This window comes from Cervus elaphus, chromosome 16, assembly GCF_910594005.1.
Source record: "Cervus elaphus chromosome 16, mCerEla1.1, whole genome shotgun sequence".
Lineage (NCBI taxonomy): Eukaryota > Metazoa > Chordata > Mammalia > Artiodactyla > Cervidae > Cervus > Cervus elaphus.
The window spans coordinates 32379163-32398797 of NC_057830.1; positions in this window are offsets into that span (position 1 = coordinate 32379163).

Consider the following 19635-nt stretch of genomic DNA (forward strand, 5'->3'; position numbering starts at 1 on the left):
TTGATGGAAGATACCAGCAGCAGGAGATGAGGGGGCCACTGTTACCTCAGATTTGGAGCAGAGAAGAAGAAACACTGTTGTAGATGGTAAGCTACCATTTCATTCATCGGATTTCTGTATAACTATGATTTTTATTTTTTATATATTTACTTTCTAAATAATGAGGAAAAAGAAGAGGCTGAAGGGGATCAAAAATAAAAGCAAATGATAGATGACTAGCCAAGAAAACAAAAAAAGAGAGAGAGACTGAGAAGGAAAGGAAAGAGAACCATGGAGACCCGTGATGGGGAGATGAGGAGAGGGGGAAACATGGTGCAACTGCTGTTAAACAGTGAAGGCGCCTGTCTGAACCCTCTAATTTCTGGTTCTGTCAGCCTGATGTCTCCCAAAGGTGTGAGCATTTCCGGGAGGGTCAGGTCTGGAAATTTCCATTCCTTCTTCTCAGCTCTGGGCACCTCCTGAGGTTTGTTTTTCTTAAAGACTCATTCTACCAGGGCCTCCTGACTTTCTTCATGGCATCTATCTGGATGTCGTGCTAATGGCTTGTTCTCGGCCAGCTGGGCATAGAGGTGGGAATTCTTAGAAGGGCTGGCTGTGTATCTGGGGGCTTCCTCCCTCCTCTCCTGACCTTACCTTTGGCCTCTCCTTGAGCAGGTGTTTGAGAGAGGGCTTAACTATTGAGATTGGTCTCTGGGTTTGCCCTCCCATTATCTTAGATCCCCGTGGATCACAGCTGTGAAAAGAAGAGTGTGCAAATATGGTTTTGATTATTTTTTTGAATTAAGTTTTAAAGACATTAATTCATTTGGGACTACAAGTAGGACCTTGTCTACACTGGCTGGGAGACATTTAGAAAGAGAATGTGCTGGGCTGGCAGGCCCTCCCCTAATGCTTCACACATTTTCTAATTTTATCATATTTTTGTCAATGCTTAATTAGCAAAAGTACAAACTGAGAAATTTTAAAATATTTGATGAGCAGAAGAAATATGGACCATAAGAAATCAGTTTTTTCTTCCCGAGTGATTTTGCAGGTCCTAGGCAATGGAAACCTTTCATCTCCCTGGAATTCTCTGCCCTCTGGTAGTCACATGACCCTGTCACTTCCTTTAGGTCTTTGCTCAAGTGTCACTTCCTCAGAGAAGCTCTCTCCAACCATCCTAGCTCTGAGTCTGTGCTCCCTCACGTTGAATTCTCATTATCTGTTTTCTTTTTCTTTAAAGCAGTTATGTGATAATAGTGCTATTAACTTATTCTTTTATCAGTCAAAACAACAGTTCTTAAACGAGGAAGATTTTGGGTCTCCCGAACCACTGTCTCTGACTCCTACAACAATGCCTGATACATAGTAGGCCCTCAAAAAATACTGAGGAATGAGTGAATAAATTAATGAGACAATTGTATTGGATTTTTGACTTAGGAAAAAACTACTCTAAAAATAATCACACTTAAAACAATGCTCAGGCATTTAGAAGAAATGTCTTGGTTATAGCAAAGAAGGGATATAAAGTGATGATGGCTTAGGGGACCAGCGTCTCCTTGACGTGGAAACTCAAACGTATGTCCAGCTGACAAGCTCACCTTCATGTGTGAAGTGTAACTTCTTATCCTCCTGTCAGGCTACAGAAACATGCTTGTGGGAGCACAGCTACATATGTGGATGCTCTAGCCTCCAGGACAGAGTAATGGGGAGGATGGGTGTGGTTCACTGCTCAGAATCTGAGAAGAGTCAGGAGGCAATTGTCTTAGCAAACATGGGTTGATGAAGATTGGCGTTAGAAAGTATAAGAAGTAGATCTCTCCTATTCCTACACCATCTCTCCTTCCAACACAATCATGCAGTTCTCATTTCCCAGAGAGTATCTGAGCTGGAAGTGGAAAGGCGTGTAAGTTGACTATGACCCCTCTTTCCACAAGTCATAGTGACCTCAGTAGCTCTGGGAGCTGAATGAAGCCCAGTGCCCCAGGACCAGGGGAGGACTGCAGAGATGCGGGCAGCATTTGGAAGGCATTGCTTGTCCACACTCTTTCTCTCTTCACTGCTAGTGTGGTCCCCTTTCTTTAGCCTGAACTCCTCTGCCCCACTGGGTAACAGGCCTGAATTACCTGTTCAGATCGGGTTCACCATTTTTTCTGAAGGTTATACACATTTGCTTTAACACTGGCTCAAGGGGTAAAGAATCTGCCTGCAATGCAGGAGATACAGGAGATGCGGGTTTGATCCCTGGGTTTTGCCTTAAGCAGACCAGCCCTTAGGCATCAATCGATGGAGATTCTTCAGATCTTATCTTAAAAGTTCTCTCAGCTGCAGTGGATAGAGTTGACCACTCCCATTTTTAAATTTTTTATGTTATTTCATTTATTATTATATGTAACATATAAGATGAAATGTATAATTATATGCGTATACAATTAAATGATATATAATATTATAATAGTCAATGGCTCAGTGGATAAAGAATCTGCCGGCAATGCAGAAGATACTGGATATGTGGGTTAGATCCCTGGGTCAGGAAGATCCTTTGGAGGAGGAAATGGCAATTCACTACAGTATTTTGCCTGACAAATCCCATGGACAGAGGAGCCTGGTGGGCTATAGTCCAAAGGGTTGCAAAGAGTTGAACATGATTGAGCAACTACACTTGCACACTCATCACAAGATGAAGATTCTCTGAAAGAAAGTCCACTTATTCCTGAGACAACATATGGGGTCAGGTCTCAGAAGAGAGAAACTTTTCCTTATACTGGGAAATCCCAAATGCCTAGTGGGACAGATTGTGTGCAAAAATGGGCTTGCCACTCGATCCACACGGTGTACCTACCTTTTTCTATGTGGCTTTGCAGCTCCTTACAACAAAGGGCACAGTCCATTTCCCCCGAGTCCTGTACTAACTGCAAGCCTAGGCCATAGGAGATGTGCAAGAGAAAGTGACCTTCCATGGCTTCGTTGCCTGAGAGGGAGAGGAGAAGCACAGAGGTGCAAAGAGCGTCTATTCCTTATCTTACCATTGAACCTGATCAACTCAAAAGATGACACCAGAGAAGAAATGCGTTGATAAGGAAAAAACTCTGTTTATTTTCTTTAATATGGTCAGAAATATAGGTATACATCTCTGTGTATCAACTGCTACACAACAAACACCATGGGACTTTCATTTGGAATACTGCCACTCCCATATGAACCATCTCGGGCTAGTACGTTGAGTGACATGGGGGATATGACTCAGTCCCTGCTGTCACTCCAGCTACCAGACAGTCAAGCCCCAGACATGTGGTGAGGCCATCCGAGGTCAGTCAGCCCCTCAGACAACAGCATGAATGAGTCTGGCCCAGGCCCGCAAACCACACGGCTGACTCACACACTTACAGGCAAAAACAGATGGTTGTTGTTTTAAGACACTAAATTGTAGGGAATTTGTAACACTACAATGTACCTATTCAGTTCTATTCAGTTGCTCAATCATGTTCGACTCTTTGCGACCCCATGGACTACAGCATGCCAGGCTTCCCAGTCCATCACCAACTCATGGAGCTTACTCAAACTCATGTCCACCGAGTCGGTGATGCCATCCAACCATCTCATTCTCTGTCATGCCCTTCTCTTCTTGCCTTCAATCTTTCCCAGCATCAGGACCTTTTCAAATGAGTCAGCTCTTCACATCAGGTGGCCAAAGTATCAGAGATTCAGCTTCAGCATCAGTCCTTACAATGAATAATCAGGACTGATCTCCTTTAGGACGGACTGGTTGGATCTCCTTGCAGTCCAAGGGACTCTCAAGAGTCTTCTCTAATACCACAGTTGAAACGCATCAATTCTTTGGTGCTCAGATTTCTTTATAGTCCAACTCTCACATCCATACATGACTCCTGGAAATACCATAGCTTTGACTAAATGGACCTTTGTCTGCAAATAATGTCTCTGTTTTTTAATATGCTGTCTAGGTTGGTCATAACTTTCCTTCCAAAGAGTAAGCGTCTTTCAATTTCATGGCTGCAGTCACCATCTACAGTGATTTTTTTCAAGAAAATAAGGTCTGTCACTGTTTTCATTGTTTCTCCCTCTATTTGCCATGAAGTGATGGGACTGAATGCCATGATCTTAGTTTTTTGAATGTTGAGTTTTAAGCCAGCTTTTTCACTCTCCTCTTTCCCTTTCATCAAGAGGCTCTTTAGTTCTTCTTCACTTTCTGCCATAAGGGTGGTGTCATCTGCATATCTGAGGTTATTGATATTTCTCCCAGCAATCTTGATTCCAGCTTGCACTTCATCCAGCAATAGATAGTGGGCATACCTAAACTCAGGGGAAGGTGGTGGGGACCCAGTGTTTGGCTGAGTGTGGGAGCCCTTTCCCACCTGGCCCTCCATAGGGGAAGGTGGCAGTATGCGTGTCTACACTGAAGTTTATTCAAAGAACAAAAGAGCTGCTAGCCTCCAGACAGTACAATGAGGTTCTTTCCATGGGAACAAGCCTAAGCTCTAGCTACAGTCATGAGGGTAAAAGCAACTAGCAATGGCCCTTTGGACACGACCTGATCTTCAGTCTAACAAAGATGAAGAGGGACTATCCTCTTGAAGATTAGATCCTCCGAAAATTCAGGCAGGAGGTGTTCTCAGGGTGGGGGATTGTTTGCCTTCCAAACTGTGACATGGAAGCCTGCAGTTAGGTGGATAAAATGATGATATTGGACTGATGGTCTTGGCATCTTTTCATTTTAGTGTTAATCCCACCCACTCCCTGCCAAGGGTCTTCCAGATCCCATGCAACTCCAGGTCGTGAGAGACAAGGATGTTGATGTTATTAAGGGTGGGGGAGCCATAGATATGGTGGAAAGAAGGATAAACAAGATGGTATGAGCCCAGCACTGCGTGGTAACTGAGGGTGAAGTCATAGGAGGAGAAATGGAATAAAAGCTCCTAAACTGCAATCAGTAAACCTGATTTAGAGTCATGCCCCTGCCTGCACACCCCAGCTCTACTCTCCACTCTCTCTCATTCCTGCTGCAACCTGTCAAGAATTTCAGGGCTTTGTTCAGAAGTAGAACTTTTCATGGATAAAAGTTCAAATTACGACTTGACTTCCCCTTAGAGATAGAGACTCAGGGCTAAACATGGCACCCTCCCTGGGTAGAGTGGCTTTCTGATACAATTTAAAGAAAATTCTGTATTGTCCTGAGATGAAAATTTGAAGAAATTGATGTCAGTCAAAGCACCTTTCATGTTTCATAGAAGGCAGTAATGTAGTGACTAGCTGGAAAATGAACAGATCGTCTGAGGTTTCTGAAGATGGCTGTGTGACCTCGGTGGAGCCATTTGATGATGGTTGTTTACAGCCTTGTTTATTGTTTCTGGCCATTAATGCAGAAGGCTTGGAGGGTATTGAGCAGAGTACTTTTCTGTGTGCATAATTAAATGTTCTTAATTGACTCGACAGAGATGATGGCTTCTACTCTCAGCTGCTCCGTTTGCTTCATCCTTTCTCTTTCTGGAAGTTTTGGCCGTATCTTATTTCCTCTGTGGTTTGAGTTTCAGACAAGTGTTTTGGAAATATGTCTTGGAAAGAATCACAGTTTCTAATATTTAAAATTTTGACTCTAGTTTCTTCTAAACCATGAAAGCTTTTGCAGTCAGGTGAAGTCATTGCATACTTGCCTTCATATATTTACTTTGGTTCTTAGTCAGAAGTTTCAAACTCAGTTGAGTAGATTTTGTTTGACTCCAAATACCAAGGGAATAAGAAAAAAAAAAAAAAATCTAGCAGGCAGGCCCTTCACCGGTTTGGGGGCAAATGGTGTCAGTCCCAGCCCTTCCCAGAATGCATTGCTGAACATCCACCTCCAGAAGGCGGGGCAGGAGCACTGATCCCCTGCAGGCTCTCTGCACCCTTGATTGCTGCCCTGAGGCTGGAAATACATGAGCGTCTGGCTCCGGGAAACCCCGATCTTATACTGCTGTGCCAACTACACTGCAGGGCTGTGTAGCAGTTCAGATGGCAGAGACCTCCATCAGCTGTGCCCAACACACAGGCAAAGAAAGTCCTTGACTTCCAAATAGTCCAAGTGCTTGGGAGGCCTCACTGTCATGGTAACCATCCTCACTGATCATCTCCCATCTCTCCAGAGTTCCGCTGTGGAAGAATGCCTGGCTGAATTATTAGGAATCTCTGGATTCAGACCCTCCAAAGCTCTATTCCTTGCTAGTGAGAGGCTGCAGGAGAAGGCCAGCATGACTGCCACCAACATCCCTTGTTTGTTATGGGTCAGGCCAATACCCAAGCCTCTAGCCAGCCCTGCCTGTGGCAGAGCACTCGCCTGTGGTGGGAAGGCACCCTCAGGCAGAGATGCAGGGAGGTCTCGAGAGGGAAAAGCTTCCTGGTGGATTCCAGAAGGGCTGGGAACATGGGAGTGATTTGGGGAGTGTCTACTACTACCTGTGAGGCAGACCACCCCCACTGTCCCCACCCCTTTTGTGAAGTGGTTAGCAATTTTTCTTATCAAAAGGAAAACAATAGCACACACTTGCATAAATTCAATCCCTCCCAGAGAAGTCCACTGCACTCAGAGTAGGAATTTGTGAAAATAGGTTAAGGACACATAGAGTGAAAAACACTGGAGAGTGGTTTCGCTTTGAGGCATGGGGTCAGCCTTTTGTAACCCGTCCCTGATCAGTCCTTGCCTGGGGTCTCAGAGAGAGGGGTGTCATTGATTTCCTGAGAAGGGGACAGCAGAGAGCTCACAGTAGCTGGCAGACAGGTGTGCTGGCAGCTAAAAGGGAGCAGGGTGGGCAGTAACAGCATCCATGATATTTCTTTTTCCCATCATGGTCCTAGTGCTTAATAGCTGTTTAAAGACCTACTATGATTGTGGTTTAGCGCATTGAAGATGCATCTAATGTGTTGTTAGGAGTATCTGACAATGATGGACTGCTGCGTTATTTTCCATCCTCTCTCCCTGTCCTTTAACATGATTTTCATTAAGCCAAGTAGGCAAGTCAGAGAGACCAAACAAACATTTCAGGTAGCTGTATTGCCTGTGAGTGGGAATAATATGCAGTCATACCTTGTGGCATTTCCTCTGCCCTAATGTGTTGTAATGACATAAAAATGTCTTTGCCTCATCCTCAGAAGGTTTCATGATATGTTCCCAAGAGAGCGGTTAGAGAATTTGAACAACCTTTTCAGTATTAACTAGTTGAGGATGTTTGGATAGATCCAGAATTTAGGAAGGAATAAATAACCACTAGAGTTTATTCCCTCCCACTGGAATCCTAATGAACAAAGGCAAACCTTCCACTTAGGAGAATAACATACTAATAGTGGAGAAAACATTTTTGGGAGGTAGAGATCGAAACTAAGGTTTTCATAATGGAAAGACTCTGTGGAATCTGTGGAGTCAAAAATAGAATTTACTATGTGCTTCTGCTTGACCTTCAGACTAATGCAAATTGAAATGGCAGAATTGATCTCCTTAATTTATGACATTGCAAAAGGGGACAGCAAACTCTTCCTTTCCTGCTTCTCAGAGAAACCTTGCCTTAATTCTCCTTGAAGAGGCATTTTTGTATTCTGAAGAAAATTCTCTTCAACTGTAGCATTGATTTCAGAAATCTTGCTTGTCTTGCTAAAGGTTATTACTATTGTTGTTAATTTGCAGAAAAAAACTTATTGTAAAAAGAAAAATTCAAAGTTGTCTTATTCCTTGGATATATTATGGTCATGGGAAGGATTATCAGCTTAGGGGAGCAAGAGCTTTTCCAAACTGGACTTTGAGTCACCCTTCCTGAAGTGAGAAAAGAAAGATAAGGCAATATAGACGATGCCTAAATTGACTGTTGGCAGCCTGCTAAATTGACTTCATGCTCAAAAACCTTTCACTTCTTACCAATGACATAATCCCCAGTAATGTCTAAACCAAAACCTTAATTACCTCTGCACTTGTTACTTTTGGCATGAAGGGAGTGATCTGAGGAGAGTTTTATTTTCTAAATGTACTAATACACCAAGAGAATGTTTTGTTTGGAAGTCATATTTGTGAAATGCTTGTAAAACTGAAAATCACTGTACAAATGAGAAGTGTCAGTATTGTTATGGGAGATAGACTTGGGAAGTATTTGCTAGGCACCATTGGCCTTTGTGGAACACGCAGAGGTTCAGAAAGAGGGTGTGACGGGGCTCTGGGTGCTAACCACGGACACCCATCCTCCCACTGAAGGTCTTGGAAAAACTCCCAGCTGGTCTTGGTATGGTGTGAGTCCTCCTCTGCTTTGGTCTCCTGGTTGGTTCTGTGTTGGCCAAAGCTGTCTACATCCCACAGTAGATTTGTAACCCTAGTCACTTCCTCTAGCTTTGGTAAATCCTAAAGCGTTCTTTGGCTTCCCTGGTGACTTAGATGGTAAAAAATCTGCCTGCAAAGTGGGACACCTGAGTTGGAACACTGGATCAAGAAGATCCCCTGGAGAAGGAAATGGCTACCCACTCCAGTCTTCTTGCCCGGAGAATTCCATGGACAGAGGAGCCTGGCAGGATACAGTCCATGGGCATTCTTGGTCATGAATCTGCAATGACTCAGTCTTCAAACTTAAAATGAGCCTTCAGCTTTCATGGTTCTTTCGTGCTAGGTATTTTGGTTCCTAATTTTTCTATCCATAAATCCATAAGGTACCTGAAGGGTGACTCTTCTCAGGTCTAAAATTCTCTGTGAATTCCTTTCGTGAAGGTTGTTGTAGTAGTTTTATGGTGCTCACAGATTATTTGTGAAAAGATAGACTTTTGTACTGAGGGGGTCATGAAGACTTCCATCCCTTGCTGAGGAGAAGCTGTCTACTTTCTAGTAGTTTCCTATTTATCCTATCATTTCTTCTGGCAATTTTTTGGCAAAAAAATCTGTGTTTCATTCTGGAGACAGAGAGATTCTGTTTAATTATGGTTGGTAGAATAATGACACTCCCTGCCCCCACAAATATACACACTATCTGGAGCTTCTGAATGTGTTATGTGGCAAAAATGAATTAAAGTTGCCAATCAGCTAACCTTCAAATAGGGGGACTGTCCTGGATTACTTGGATGAGCCCAGTGTTTTGCAAGGATCCTTAACAGTGAGAGATGGGAGGCAGGAGAGGAGGTCAGTGTGGTGCCATGTGAGAAAGTCCCAGCACTTCACTGATGACTTTGGAGCCCAAGGAATGTGGGTAGCTTCCAGAAGTGGAAAAAGGCAAGGATTCTTCCTATAGACTCCAGCAAGGAATACAGTCAAAACCTGGATTTTAACAATGAGACCCGGGTTAGATTTCTAACCTACAGAACTGTAAGATAATACATTTGTAAGGACTGAGGTCACTAATCTTGTAACAATTTGTTAATGCAACATTAGAAAACTAATACAATTATTTTATTTCAAATTTTACTTGGGATTCCTGGGATGCGGACAATTTGTACTGTAATTTTGTTGTTGCTACTTGGTAATGGTTCTGATTCACTGAGTCCTCACTGCAGACACAGGGCCTGCTCTAGGTGCTTTGCAGAAGTTAATTATTTATCCTGTACATCTAGGATGTGAATACATTAACATCCTAGCTTTCCAGAGAGATAACTGCAACTGAGCAGTAGGTAACATGGCCAGGTTCTCACAACTTGTTCTCCGTGGAATTGTGAGGTAGCACAAGCAGATGCCAAAAGCAGGTCGGGTTCTCCTGACCTCTGTGCAGCCTTGATTTGCCACATGGGTAAGGAAGCCAATTTTGTGGTTGGGAAATTTTAAGTCCTGAATCTCTTGATGAGATGGTACTAAAGCCAGGGCAGCTTCTCTGGGCATGTGGTCCCCAGGGTTGGACTTGTTAGTAAATCCCCGGGCTTGGAAGCATCCCCAGCCTGGAAGGAGACAAACTTTCCAGCTGTGTATTATAAATATTATAGAGGGGGTGGGACCGAGAAGGGGCTTCTCCGGTGGCTCAGTGGTAAAGAATCTGCCTGCACTATAGGAGCTGCAGGACATGTGGGTTCAGTCCCTGGGTTGAGACGATCCCCTGGAGGAGGGCATGGTATACCATTTAAGTATTCTTGCCTTGAGAATCCCATGGATAGAGGAACATGACAGGCTAAAGACCATGGGGTTGCAAAGAATTGGACACGACTGAAGGGACTTAGCACGGGAGTGGGAAAAGGGGTGGAATGGGAGGAGGAGAAAGCGTGGAATGTCAGGACAGAAGTCCTAGGCACCCAACTGTGAACAGACTGTGGTCTCTACAACCTCTTTTAATAAGTATACGTCTTTATCTTCTGGAGCGAAGTATGGCTTGACCTTACAAGAATCCACGTAGTTTGTGGAAAACTGATGAATGTGCAGTGAAAGCAGAAATGTAACATAGAAGCGTAGTTCCCACAGTCATGATTCTCCTACTTTTCTGGGTGACCTACCCTCCACAGGGCACAACAACCCCTTAATCCATCTGTTTCCACTCGGCCAGCTAATTTAAAAAAAAAAAAAAGAAAAATTGAGTCTCCATACTGAAATCAGCAAAACAAATCATGCTGCTCTTGATGAAAAAGCAATGAGATATATTTTTGGCTTTTATTTAAGACTACAAAGTAAAAGTATTCCATCATGCTTGAAAAAAAAATAACCATTGTCACATAAAGGTAAAAATAAAGGATTCTTTCAGCCTCACACTAGCCCTTCCACTGCACTCTGAGTGCTTTGCTGTAGGACATCTGTATACCATCGATTTGAAGAATGAGTATGTAAGGGTACAAAAAATATGTTCTCCATTGTCCCAGGTCATTTCACGTTTATTTTTCAGAGTGCTGAGCTGATTTTTTTTTTTCTTGCTCTTTAGTCACTCCAAGCTTTAGTGTTGTCCAATTAAATTAAAATTCATCTCAATAATTTAGATTAATGTAAGTCTCTTCAATGGAGATTAGTATAAGTAGCATGAAAAATGAGACCATTAAAGAACTCCTTTGGCAGCTTTATATAGAGACACGAGCACGCAGTATAGTAGTAATATCAATAATATACTGTTTTATGTTTCATTCCAAAGGATTTCAAAGAGCTTTACCAATGTTACAAATAATATGTGTATATACAAGTAATGCATGCATGCATTAACCTTATTCCTAATATGACTAACTCTCTCCTCCCTGATTTCAGCCTTAATAGCTATTTTTGTATTCTCCATATTTATGTTTTATATACCTCTTCTCCTCTTATCATTCAAGCAGCGAGAACCCAAACATTTTTGGTTTTTGCGTTCCCTCAATAAACATGTTGGAGCTTGTACTCCCACTACATGTGTATGTTATTACATGTGTATGTTATTACATGTGTGTTATTGCATGTGCATGTTATTACATGTGTATGTTGTTACCTATAAACCATTCACCTATGTTATGGTGCTGACGTGTATGTAATAAAACATACCTAGAAATATAGAAGCTGAAGATGATGACATCAAAATGAAATACACAAAACTGGAAAGTGTTCCTACTTCTGAGGCTTTACCACTTTCATTAGCTAACCTCTCAATACACAATAAATACTAGAGAGAAATATAGTGCTAATGATACTGGATGTAAGTGTACATTTCAAGTAATGTTCTTGATATTTCTTTTTAGTCAATTTTAAATGAAAATAACTTTCAAATATGAAAAAAATTTAAAAATATATGATAGTAAGGAGAAAAGTATAACGAAGCCCCCACTTTCATCACTTGCTTTCAATAATTATCAACATTTTGGATCATTGTTATTAGATCATCATTTTTACCTGGTAATATGGCTAATGAAGAGCTCATAGTGGAGGCAGCGCCTCACTCCACCTTTTTCTTTTTGCTCATTCTGGTTGCACTTTTAGTATTACTTTTAATCCATGATTTCATGGGAGAAATATACAAAGCACAGCAGGCCATCTGAATCCACAGTTTTCTGCATCTGAGGATTCAGCCAACTGTGTGTTCTGTACTACATTTATGATCTGAGCCTGGTTGAATCCATGGATGTGGAACTAGGAATACTGAAGGCTAACTAAAGGCCTTGAGCATCCTTGGAGTTTGGTAATGGCTGGGCATCCTGAAACCAATTCTCCATTAATACCTAGGGACAAACATATTGTATTTGTACTGTTTGTATTGTTTTGCATAACAAAATATGATAGACTTGGTAATTTAAACAACAGAAATTTATTTTCTCACAGTTCAGGAGGCTGAAATTCTGAGATCAAAGTGCCCAGAGAGTTGGTTCTTGGTGAGAGATCTCTTCCTGGCTCGTACATAGCCACCTTTTCCCTATGTGCTCACATGGCTTTCCCTCAGAGAGAGTCAGCTCTCTGGTATCTCTTTTAATCAGAGCACTTATTGGCTTCCCTGGTGGCTCAGATGGAAAAGAATCTGCCTGCAATGTAGGAGACTTGGGTTCGATCCCTGGGTCTGGAAGATCCCCCGGAGAAGGGAATGGCTACTCACCCTGGTATTCTTGTCTGGAGAAATCCATGGACAGAGGAATCTGGTGGGTCCAACTCATAAAGCTGGACATGACTGAGCAACTAATACCTTCACTTTCACTTTCATCACCATTGGGCAGGGTCCCCGCTTCTCAGGACGACACATAATCCTAATTACAACAGTCCCATCAATAAACTGTGGAAAATTCTGAAAGAGATGGGAATACCAGACCACCTGACCTGCCTCTTGAGAAACCTCTATGCAGGTCAGGAAGCAACAGTTATAACTGGACATGAAACAACAGACTGGTTCCAAATAGGAAAAGGAGTATGTCAAGGCTGTATATTGTCACCTGCTTATTTAACTTATATGCAGAGTACATCATGAGAAATGCTGGGGTGGAGGAAGCACAAGCTGGAAACAAGATTGCTGGGAGAAATATCAATAACCTCAGATATGCAGATGACACCACCCTTATGGTAGAAAGTGAAGAACTAAAGAGCCTCTTGATGAAAGTGAAAGAGGAGAGTGGAAAAAGTTGGCTTAAAGCTCAGCATTCAGAAAACTAAGATCATGGCATCCGGGCCCATCACTTCATGGCAAATAGATTGGGAAACAGTGGAAACAGTGGCTGATTTTATTTTTCTGGGCTCCAAACTCACTGCAGATGGTGATTGCAGCCATGAAATTAAAAGACGCTTGCTCCTTGGAAGGAAAGTTATGACCAACCTAGATAGCATATTAAAAAGCAGAGACATTACTTTGCCAACAAAGGTCCATCTAGTCAAGGCTATGGTTTTTCCAGTGGTCGTTTATGGATGTGAGAGTTAGATTATAAAGAAAGCTGAGCACCGAAGAATTGATGCTTTTGAACTGTGGTGTTGGAGAAGACCCTTGAGAGTCCCTTGGACTGCAAGGAGATCCAACAAGCCCATCCTAAAGGAGATCAATCCTGGGTGTTCATTGGAAGGACTGATATTGAAGCTGAAACTCCAATACTTTGGCCACCTGATACAAAGAACTGACTCATTTGAGAAGACCCTGATGCTGGGAAAGATTGAGGACAGGAGGAGAAGGGGATGACAGAGGATGAGATGGTTGGATGGCATCACTGACTCAATGGACATGAGTTTGAGTAAACTGCAGGAGTTGGTGATGGACATGGAGGCCTGGTGTGCTGCAGTCCATGGGGTTGCAAAGAGTCAGACATGACTGAGAGACTGAACTGAGCATGGCCCCACCCATCAGAACAAGACCCAGTTTCCCACTGCAGTTTCTCCCATCAGGAAGCTTCCATAAGCATCTTATCCATCAGATGGCAGACAGAATGAAAAGCACAATCAAAGAAAACTAATCAAACTGATCACATGGACCACAGCCTTATTTAACTCAATGAAACTATGAGTCATGCTGTGTAAGATCACCCAAGATGGATGGGTCATGGTGGAGAGTTCTGACAAAATGTGGTCCACTGGAGAAGGGAGTGGCAAACTGTTTCAGTATTCTTACCTTGACAACCCCATGAACAGTATGAAAAAGCAAAAAGATAAGATGCTGGAAGATGAACTCTACAGGTCAGTAGGTGTCCAATATGCTACTGGAGATTAGTGGAGAAATAACTCCAGAAAGAATGAAGAGACAGAACCAAAGCAAAAACAATGCCCAGTTGTGGATGTTACTGGTGACGGAAGTAAAGTCTGAAGTTGTAAAGAACAATATTGCATAGGAACCTGGAATGTTAGGTCCATGAATCAAGGCAAATTAAAAGTGGTCAAATAGGAGATGGCAAGACTGAACATCTACATTTTAGGAATCAGTGAATTAAAGTGAACTGGAACGGGCAAATTTAATTCAGATGACAATTATATCAACTACCGTGTGCAAGAATCCCTTAGAAGAACTTGAGTAGTCCTCATAATCAACAAAAGAATCCAAAATGCAGTACTTGGGTGCAATTTCAAAAATGGTGGAATGATCTGTTTATTTCCAAGGCAAACCATTCAATATCACAGTAATCCAAGTCTATGCCCCAATCAGTAATGCTGAAGAAGCTGAAGTTGAATGGTTTTATGAATACCTACAAGACCTTCCGAACTAACACCCAAAAAAGATGTGCTTTTCATCACAGGGGACTAGAATGCACAAGTAGGAAGTCAAGAGATACCTGGAGTAACAAGCGAGTTTCACCTTAGAATACAAAATGAAGCAGGACAAAGGCCAACAGAGTTTGCCAAGAGAATACACTGGTCAGAGAAAACACTCTCTTCCAACAACATAAGACTCTAAATGTGGATGTCACCACATGGTCAATACCAAAATCAGTTGATTGTATTCTTTGCAGCCAAAGATGGAAAAACTCTATATAGTCAGCAAAAAGAAGAATAGGAGCTGACTGTGGCTTAGATCATGAACACCTTTTTGTCAAATTCAGACTTAAACTGAAGAAAGCAGGGGAAACCACTAAACCATTCAAGGATGACATAACTCAAATCCCTTATGATTATACAGTGGAAGTGACAAATAGATTCAAGGGATTAGATCTGACAAACGGAGTCCCTGAAGAACTTTGGATGGAGGTTTGTGACACTGTATAGGAGGCAGTGATCAAGACTATCCCCAAGAAAAAGAAATGCAAAAAGGAAAAATGGTTGTCTGAGGAGGCCTTACAAAGTGCTGAGAAAAGAAGAGAAGCTAAAGGCAAAGGAGAAAAGGGAAGATATTCCCATCTGAATGCAGAGCTCCAAAGAAGAGCAAGGAGAGATAAGAATACCTTCCTCAGTGACCAATGCAAAGAAATAGAAGAAAACAATGAAATGGGAAATACTAGAGATCTCTTCAAGAAAATTAGAGATACCAAGAGAGCATTTCATGCAAAGATGGGCACAATAAAGGACATAAATGGTATGGACCTAACAGAAGCAGAAGATATGAAGAAGAGGTGGCAAGAATACACAGAAGAACTATATAAAAAAAATCTTTTTGACCCTGATAACCACTATTTTATGACCACTCATCTAGAGCCTGACATTCTGGAATGTGAAGTCAAGTGGGTCTTAGAAAGCATCACTATGAACAAAGCTAATGGAGGTGATGGAATTTCAGTTGAGCTTTTTCAGATCTTTAAAGATGATGCTGTGAAAGTGCTGCACTCAGTATGCCAGCAAATGTGTAAAACTCAGCAGTGGCCACAGGACTGGAAAATGTCAGTTTTCATTCCAATCCCAAAGAAAGGTAATGCCAAAGAATGTGCAAACTGCCACACAATTGCACTCATCTCACACACTAACAAAATAATGCTAAAAATCCTTCAAGCTAGGCTTCAACAATACGTGAACCACAAACTTCCAGACTTTCAAGTTGCATTTAGAAAAGCAGAGGAACCAGAGATCAAATTGTCAACTCCACTGAATCATTGAAAAAGCAAGAGGGTTCAAGAAAAACATCTGCTTCTGATTTATTGGCTACACCAGAGCCTTTGACTGTGTGGATCACCACAAACTGTGGAAAATTCTTAAGGAGATGCCTCCTGAGAAACCTATATGCAGGTCAAGAAGCAACAGTTAGAACCGAACATGGAACAACACACTGGTTCCAAATCAGGAAAGGAGTATGCAAAAGCTGTATATTTTCACCCTGCTTATTTAACTTATATGCAGAGTACATCATGTGAAATGCCAGCCTGGATGAAGCACAAGCTGGAATCAAGATTGCCGGGAGAAATATCAATAACATCAGATTCGCAGATGACACCTCCCTTCTGGCAGAAAGTGAAGAAGAACTAAAGAGCCTCTTGATGAAAGTAAAGGAGGAGACTGAAAAAGTTTGCTTGAAACTCAACATTCAAAAAAATGAAGATCATGGCATCCAATCCTATCACTTCATGGCAAATAGATGGAGAAAGAATGGAAACAGTGAGAGATTTTATTTTATTTTTTTGGCTCCAAAATCACTGCAGGTGGTGATTGCAGCTGTGAAATTAAAAGACACTTGCTCCTTGGAAGAAAAGCTATGACCAACCTAGACAGCATGTTAAAAAGCAGAGACATTACTTTGCTGACAAAGTCCATCTAGCGACAGCTATGGTATCTCCAGTAGCCATGTATGGATGTGAGAGTTAGACTATAAAGAAAGCTGAGCGCCGAAGAATTGATGCTTCTGAACTGTTGTGTTGGAGAAGACTCTTGAGAGTCCCTTGGACTGCAAGGAGATGCAACCAGTCCATCCTAAAGAGAATCAGTCCTGAATATTCATTGGAAGGACTGATGCTGTAGCTGAAACTCCAATACTTTGCCACCTGATGTGAAGAACTGACTCATGAGAAAGACCCTGATGCTGGGAAAGATTGAAGGCAGGAGGATAAGGGGACAACAGAGGATGAGATGGTTGGATGGCATCACTGACTTGATGAACATGAATTTGAGCAAGCTCCAGGAGTTGGTGATGGACAGGGAAGTCAGCGTGCTGCAGTATGGGCTCGCAGAGAGTCAGACATGACTGAGTGAATGAGCTAAACTGAACTGAATATATCGTTGGAAGTTTTAATATTTTTTTCCATAACTCTCTTGGACATCACTCTTTCATGTAATCACATTTCAATAAGTTCATCAAGGCCAACATTCTGCTAACTATCAAGCCTTTTGTGTGGTTTCTGTCTTGGTCAGGTGAAGTAAACACAGATTTAATGCACACTGGGCTTGTCTGATTAATCCATAAATATCATCTTTATTTCATTTGAAAGGGAAAAAGCCTCATAGTGTTTGGCTTTTTGCCCATAGAACTCAACCACATAAAAGATTCACAGTGAACTAGTCTGAGCCTATTTAGTATCCAGTATGCATTGAATTTCATTCATAGCTCATTCATTCATTCTATAAACATTTGTTGAACATGTATTTTGTACCCTCCACTGTTCTTGTCCATTGGGTGTTGTCATGGAACCAAACATGGAGCATATATTCTAGTGAAGGAAGGTATAAAAAAATGTATAGATTTGTAAATGACGTAGAACTGCAGAAGAGATGAAAGCTATGAACAGAACTTTCTTGAAAAGCAGGGTAAGGGGAAGTGGAGGGGATGGAATGGGGCCAGGTTGCAATTTTAAGTACATGTGTCAGGGTAGGCCTCATTGTGTAGGTGATATTTGAGAAAATACTTGACAGCTGAGAAAGTTGGCTATGGGTCTAGTATACTCCAATCAGAAGAACCTGAGTTTCAAAGGCCAAAGGCAGGAAAGTGTCTGGTCTATTTGACCAGTAGCTTGGAGGGCAGTGAATTTGGAGGGAAGAGATAGAGACAGAGAAGTAACAAAGACCCAGATTATGTAGGGCCTTTCATGCCATTGTGTAAGATGGGCTTTTACTCTGAATGAAAAGAGGAGCCAATGCAAGCTTGTGAATGGAGGGACATGATATGACTTTGTTTTAAAAAGATCCTCTTGGCTGCCATATTGAGACTCAAGAATAGAAGGCAAGAGTACACACAGCAAGGCCAGGTGGGAGAAACCCATCCCAGGAATCTAGGTGAGAGATGGTGGTGGTTTGGGTCAGCTTAGGGGCCGTGATGGTGACCACTGGTCAGATTTGGGATGTATTTTTAAAGTAGAGAAAATGCTGCTTTATGGTGAATTGATAAGAAAAAGGAGTGAAGAACTACTCCAAGATTTTTGGCCTGAGCAACTGGAAGGATGGAGTTGGCAGTTACTGAGACAGGAAGGCTGCAAGTGGAAGATCTGAAGTTCAGTTCTGGAAATGCTGGATTCAAGATGCCCATGAGGTTAGGTGAAGATGTCAATAGGCAGTTAAATATGTGAGTCTGGAGTTTCAAAGACCTTAGCTGAAAATAAATTGAGAAACCATTGACTTAGCATCCACTATGTGCCAGGCACCATGGAGTTTGTAGTTGCTGTGAATACACAGTGAATAAGATGCACTCAAGATGTAATGTGTCAGTTAGCTCCCAAATGGGCTTCTCTGAGCAAGACTCTGGGCTTCCCTGGTAGCTTAGCTGGTAAAGAATCTGCCTACAATGCAGGGGACCCTGGTTCAATTCCTAGGTTAGGAGAATCCCCTGGAGAAGGGATAGGCTACCCACTCCACTATTCTTGTGCTTCCCTAGTGGCCTAAGACAGTTAAGAATCTGCCTGCAATGTGGGAGACCGGGGTTCCATCCTTTGGTTGGGAAGGTCCCCTGGAGGAGGACATTGTAACCCACTCCAATATTTTTGCCTGGAGAATCCCCATGGACTGCGGAGCCTGGTGGGCTACAGTCTATGGGGTAACAAAGATTCGGACATGACTGAGCGACTAAGCACAGCGCAGCACAGAGCTAGACTCTGGACCGATTCATTAGTGTTCTGAGTAAAAATGTCTATGGTCAAAAAATTTGAGAAATACTCTATCTCATTCTTTAGACTCATAACACATTGTAACTTTCAAAGCCTCTGAGAAGTCTTGCAGTAAAGAAATCTGTTTAAATATACTTAATCCAGATTTTCTCCAAAATTTTTTGACCATTGTACTTTTTGTTCACTTTTTCTAGATTATTAGATATGAAGTGGGACTTCCCCTGTGGCTCAGACTATAAAGAATCTGCCTGCAATGCAGGAGACCCCAGGTTTGATCCCTGGGTTAGGAAGATTCCCTGGAGAAGGAAATGGCAACCCACTCCAGTATTCTTGCCTGGAGAATCCCATGGACAGAGGAGCCTGGCAGGCTACAGTCCATGGGGCCACAAAGAGTCAGATACGACTGATAGACTTACACACACATACACACAGATATAAAATTGGGAAAGGTGATTTGATGTGATTGATAATGCAAGTAACTAATTAAAATGCAATGCGACAGTGCTTCAATTGAGGTGTTTTCTAAATTATGGGGGAAAACAAACATGTAATATTCTTCTGCCTGGAAAGACAATGGAAGGCTTTGATCATATTTGTTGAACCTCAGAACAGATTGAGGGCTTATGGATGAGGTCAGAATATTGCCCTGACAATAATGTCTTGATTCATTGAGTGAGCAGAGTAAGTTACTTTTCTGTGTCTCTTTCATCTGTAAAATTAAGATAGTGATATTGACTTATTCAACAAAAGTATCAGAAAAAGCAGTTATCTATTTTACAAGTACTCTATTTGATTAAATGTCACTCAATTCTTGGGGTATCTAATTGGTAAAAGTGAGTTATCAATTATTTATTAATAAATATC